The sequence below is a fragment of the Vombatus ursinus genome, unplaced genomic scaffold, assembly GCF_900497805.2.
Source record: "Vombatus ursinus unplaced genomic scaffold, bare-nosed wombat genome assembly UNPS02014775.1, whole genome shotgun sequence".
Classification (NCBI taxonomy): Eukaryota; Metazoa; Chordata; class Mammalia; order Diprotodontia; family Vombatidae; genus Vombatus; species Vombatus ursinus.
In genome coordinates this window covers 4,507,651-4,513,682 of record NW_020954553.1, presented here as the reverse complement: position 1 = coordinate 4,513,682, position 6,032 = coordinate 4,507,651, and the positions used below count along the sequence as shown (strand labels likewise).

The following is a 6,032-nucleotide window of genomic DNA, read 5'->3' as shown; positions in this document are numbered from 1 at the left end:
ATTTTACTGAGTAGATTAAGGTCATGTTCCCAGAGTTCCCTCAGTTTTCCTCATTCATTCTTTAAATCTTAGCATCATAACACATTCTCTCTTCTTTTTTCTCAAAAGTAACCCTATTCCTTTTTGGTTGGCAACCCCTTTTGTAACACAGCCTTAGGGAGTTACCTGGAATGCTACAAGGTTAAGTAATTTGCCTGTGGTCAAAGATGGTAGGGGCAGTACTGGAACCTAAATCTAACTGACTTCAAGGCTGCCTTTCTACTCACTGTGCCAATCTGGCTTTCTTTGCTAAGACCATATCAGTGCCCTTGGTTTCATCCTCTCTATCTCTTCCAGGACCTTGTCTCAACCATCATTCCTTTTCTTTCTTCTTAACTTTCTTTTTTTCTTTCTTCCTTCCATTCCTCCTTCCTTCTTTTTTTCTTCCTTTCTTCCCTCTGTTCCTCCTTCCTTCCTTTATTTCTCCCTTCTTTCCTTTATGCCTTCCATTCCTCCTATTCCTCCTTTCTTCCTTCCTTCCTCCCTCCCTCCCTTCCTCCTTCATCCTCCATCACTCTCCGTCCTTCCCTTCCTCCTTTCTCTCACATTGAATCTTTCTTCCACTGGCCCCTTCCCATCTATTCATTCAAGAAGCAAGCATGCTCAGGTCTCCCCATTCTTAAAAACAATCTTCTGTTAATTCTTCTACTGAATCCTTCCAAAGTCACCCATCTCTTCTCTCTCTCAGACAAGCTTTTTGGGGGAAAAAAAAATCTCTACTTACTTCTTCTTTCTTAACGCTCACTCTTTTCTCAGCTTCTTGCAATCTGGTTTCTGTCTCTACTTTTCTGAAGGTCACCAGTGACCTAATTACCAAATTCAATGACTTTTTTTTTCAATCATTATCCTTGACCTCTCTGTAGCATTTAACATTGTTCACCACTTCCCTCCTAGTAGATACTCTGTCCTCCTTTGGCTTTTCAAACTGCTGTTTCCCTGTCTCTGCTGATTTATCATCCTCTATCTACTCTTTAATATTTCCCCAACTTCCACCATTGGCTCTTTTCTTTCTATATTCTCTCACTCAGCAACCTAATTAGCTTTCAGGGCTTCAGTGATCAAACCTATGAAGAGAACTCCTAAATTTCTCTCCAGCCTAGATGAATTCTAGAGTTACATCTTAAACTGCCTAGATAAAATCTCCGCTTGGATATCCTCCTATTATCTTAAACTAAGTATGTCTAAAGTCCAGCTTCTCATCTTTCCCCAAAAGATCTGTACCTCCTTCTGACTTCACTATTTCTGTCAAAGACCCCACAGTTTACCTAGACCCCCACATACAAAATCCTAGTGTCCTTTCTCATGTTAGTGGATACAGAGCTGGCCTCAAGACTAGGAATACCCTGAGTTCAAGGGCCATTTCTTCTATACTGGCTCTATTATTTTATATATCTATATATACATATATATATATACATATATGTATGTATGTATGTGTATATATGTGTGTATATATATATACTAAGAGGTTTAAGTGACTTGCCCAAGTATAGCAGTATAGCTAGTATAGCAGCACATATATATATTATATATGTATACTAATATACTAGCTATACTGCTATACTTGGGCAAGTCACTTAAACTTCTTAGTGCTTCAGGCAGCCCTCTAAGACTGGAGGAAGGAGAAAAGGTGCCAATCTGAACTGGTACTGAGAGTTTCTTCACCAGGAGTGTCCTATAAGCTAAGAAACCACAGTTCCAGGCCCTGCTCCTATCTAAGCAGTTACTTGCCAAATCCTATTAATTCTACTTCTTCATTATCTCCTTTAACCATCCCTCCTTATTTCCACTGCCAGAACCTAAGTGTAGAGGCCCTCATTACTACTCACCTATTGACTTCTAAGGGGTCATAGAATCATATAATCTCAGACCTGGAGGGACCTTAGAAATCATCTCTTCCAACCCACTCCTGAACAGCACTCCCCACAAGTGATACTACAGTATCCAGTTGAAGTCTGCGGTGAGCAGTAGGCCACCACTTCCTAATGCAGCCCAGTTTACTCTGGGGTAGCTCTAATTATTGGACATTTTTTTCTTTTATCCTGCCCTCCCTCAGTCTTTTCTTCTCCAGACCAAACATTTCTCATTCCTTCTCTTTTTAACTACCTACTCATTTCCCTGCCTTCCTTCCTCCCCTGTTACCAGTCTAGCCTTCTTGCCACTAACGCATAAATCTAATATCATTTTGGTGCTCAGAAACCTAGTTATGTCCTAGTGCAGGGGTGGGGAACCTGTAGCCTCGAAGCTGCACATGGCTTTCTAGGTCCTTGCGTGTGGCCTTCTGACTGAGTCCAAGTTTTACAGAACAGATCCTTTTATTAAGGGGATTTGTTCTGTGAAGGTTGAATTCAGTCAGAGGGCCACACGTGGCCTTAGGCTGCAAGTTCCCCTCCCTTGTTCTAGTGGATCAAGTTTAGACTTCTGAATCCTGACATTCAAAGCCATCCATGCTCTGGCACCACCCAACCTTATCATTACATTTCCCATGTTCTCAGGACTCCAAACTGGACTCATGCTTTGCCTTTTCTTACCTCTGAACCTTTGCTTAAGCTGTTTCCTATTCTGGGAATTGTCCTCCCTTCCCCCATTGCCTGTTGGATTTTTAGCTGTCCTTTAAAGTCTAACTTGAATGCCACTTCTCCAGAAAACATTCCTTAATTTCTCTAGCCCCCTATTGATAATACTCTTTCCTCCATTGAACCTCACACAGCATTTTGCTTGCATCTATCTTATGTAATGACAGTGTATTATTTAATATTGGTTCTGTTTGTACTGTACCTCCTTTTTAGATTGCAGTCTCTATGAGGACATGGCTCATGTTTTATCTGAACTTTGTATTTCTTCCAGTTTAGAATATAGTGCTTAACACAAGGAATCACTTAATTCATTTTTTTGTCAAGGGAAATTTGAATTGAATTGTTCTGTTCTGCAAACTCAAGATGAAAATTGCCACAGAGTCTCTCCAGTGGGTGGTTCAGAGGATGGATCTGTCCACACTCTTCAGTATGTCTCTTTCTCCTTCCTTCTCCCCTAGTTAATGACCCCCCCTCCTGAACAACCCCCCGTCCTCATCCCAACTCTTCTTAAATCTCTCAGGTATTATCTTTACCTTCACTCAAGCCTTTGACCCTCACACTAGTCTGTCACCTTGTTCTTTTGTTTATTTTTCTAAATTAGATTCTGGTTATGTAACTTTTTCCATTTCGTATGAAGTGAAATATTTTAAAATGAAATATGGCCCTCAAACAGGGTGCTAGCTTCCTTCCACCTCCCACCACACTCCCACCAAAGACATGCTAGCTATATCTGACCCTGGGCAACAGAGCCTTGGTTTTCATCTCTGTAAAATGGTGATAATACAGCACCTACGGGCTGTTGTGAGTATCCGATGAGAGAGTGTATATAAAGTACTTTGTACACCTTAAAGTGCTCTCTAAATGTCAACTGCTTTTATTGTTACTTGAACAACCTCTCTCCCAGGCTCCCTGTCTCTCCCCCTTTCCCTTATAAATCTGTAAGGATTCTCTTTATTATAATTTAGTATGTCACTCCCATGTTAGGATTCTCGTATGGGACCCAGTTACTCCTTTGAGCAAATTAGAATGCCTCATAGTGGAACTTAAAGCCCTCTGCTGCTCAGGCCTTCCGTTAATTGAGTACCCTCATTTCCTATAACCCCTCGGTGTATAGTATTCAATCTGGCTAGCAGGACTTCTTTCTCTTCCCTCGCCTTCTGCTTCTGAGACAAGAGTAGTATGACCCTTTCTGCCTAGAATGCCCAACCGAACCCTTCCCCACCAGAATCCTTCTTCAAGTTCAGTATCTTCCCGGAGACCTTCTCTCCAGCTTAATGACCTGACTCCAGTTCCCACGCTCTCTGCGCTTCCTTCCTCCACCTGCAATCATGCCTGTGCAGTCATAGTTACTGTGTGCATCTATGTATGTCTCTAAGTATACTATGCAGAATTCATCTCTTGGGGCGCATACACTCTCCTCACTTGGAAAATAGGGCTGATACTGGCGCTATCTACCCTCAAAGGGTGGTTGTAAGGAAGGTGTTTTACAAATGTGAAAAAGCTATAGAAACATGAATTACTGTTGTTATCTTGTTACTTACATTTGTACAGTTTGTATTTATGTGGATTTTATCACCCTCTACTAACCTATCAGTGCTTAAGGATAGAGACCATGGTGGCTCCTCCAGGGTCAGTGTTAGTGTTGAGCAGTCAGTGCTGTCTGACTCTTCTGGAATTGAGCTCAGTTCCTTTTTTCTAGCTAAGTAGATATCCCGGTATTTATTTAATTCTTTAAAGTTTTTTTTTTTCTGACTTAGGTCTCTGTTATCCCAGAGATAACTTTCAACAATCTTTTTGTATTGGTATTATTTGTTTTTATATCACCTTCATTTCCCAAAATAATACTCCCTTTTCCCTCCCAGAAAGCCGTTTTATAACCAATAATAATAATAAACTATTTACTGTGTGCCAGGCACTGGGCTAAACACTTTAAAAATAGCATCCCATTCGATCATCACAACAACCCTGAGAGGTGCTATTATTATTCCTGTTTTTACAAATGAGGAACTGAGGCAAACAGAGGTTAATGACTTGCCCAGGGTCAGGAAGCTGGTAAGTATCTGAGGCCTAGCTCCCTATGCACTGCACCACCTAACTGCCCAATTAAAAGGGAGTGGGGTGGGGTAGTGACAATAGAACCAAAACTATCAACTACATTGACCAAGACTTACATTCCTAGGCTGTGTCCTGGGAGCAAGGTGCATTTTCATATCTCTTTGGGGCCAAGCTTAGTCATAATTATTTCCATTTATGTTGTTATAATCACTGGGTTATGTTGTATTCCTGCATCTGCTTCCTTTCGCATTAGGCCGTGTGAGTTTTCTCAAGCTTCTCTGTAGTTGTTAGAGTCATTATTTCTTACATCTAATTAATATTCCATTACATTCCTCTGTCAGAACTTGTTTCGCTCTTCCCCAGTTGATGAGCATCTTCTGTTCTTTACTACTACAAAAAGAGCTGCTATAAATGTTTTGTTGTATCTGGGACCATTTTATCACTGACATTTTGGAGGCATATGCCTTGCAGTGAGTGGGGAATCTCTGGGCCAAAGGTTTTATTTTTAGTGAAATTAGATACTTTGAGTTACTTTCTCAGCATAATCATAAATTGCTTTACAGAATAGTTGGACCAATCACAGCTCCACCAGCAGTGTATTTGTGTGCCTACTTTTCCACAACTCTTCCGGCACTGACGATGTTCAGATATGAAGTCAAACCTCAAAGTTGTTTTGATTTGCCTCTCTCTTACTAGTGACTGTGAGCAGTTCTTCATATAGTTGTTACTAATTCACCATTCTTCTTTTCAAAATTGTTCATACCTTCTGACCACTGATGACGTACTTTCCTTATGTGCACTCAGAATAACTGAGCAGACTTGACTATTCTCACGGTTCATAGCCTTTCAACTTCATAGGGCAGGAGAGTCAAATTTTCTAAGAAGAGATGAGAGAAAGCATCTTCGGAACTCACTCGCCAAGTTAGTTCAACAAGCCCTTATTAAGCACCTGCTGTGTGCCAGGCACTGCAGATGCAGTCTCTGTTTCATGTAATATCACAAATAACTTACATTCTATAGGTGAGAAACAACATGTACATAGATAATTAAATACAAAGTGATCTGTTTCATCCAGTGGGGGAGCACTGACAATTGAAAAAATCAGGAAAGATCTCTTGAAAGAGGCAGCACGTGAGCTGATCCTTGAAAGGAATTAGGGATTCCAGGGTGAGAAAGAATGTTCTGGGCATGGGGGACAGTCTATGCAATGACACCTGAGGGGAAGATGGAATCTCATATACAGAGAACAGCAGCAAAGCAGGCCGATTCATCTCAAATAAAATCAACACCTTTTTTTTTCAATACACAATTTCAGACAATATATATAACATGTTTTGAGGCCAACCTGTCTACTGGAGTCAG

The 6,032-nt window shown here is 40.8% G+C and overlaps 1 protein-coding gene across 2 annotated transcripts in view; it reads left to right on the top strand.

Annotated features, from left to right (window-relative positions):
• LOC114044738 (zinc finger and SCAN domain-containing protein 20-like) overlaps nucleotides 1-6,032 on the top strand; it is a 28,256-nt gene that overhangs the window by 1,295 nt on the left and 20,929 nt on the right. The window lies entirely within an intron of this gene.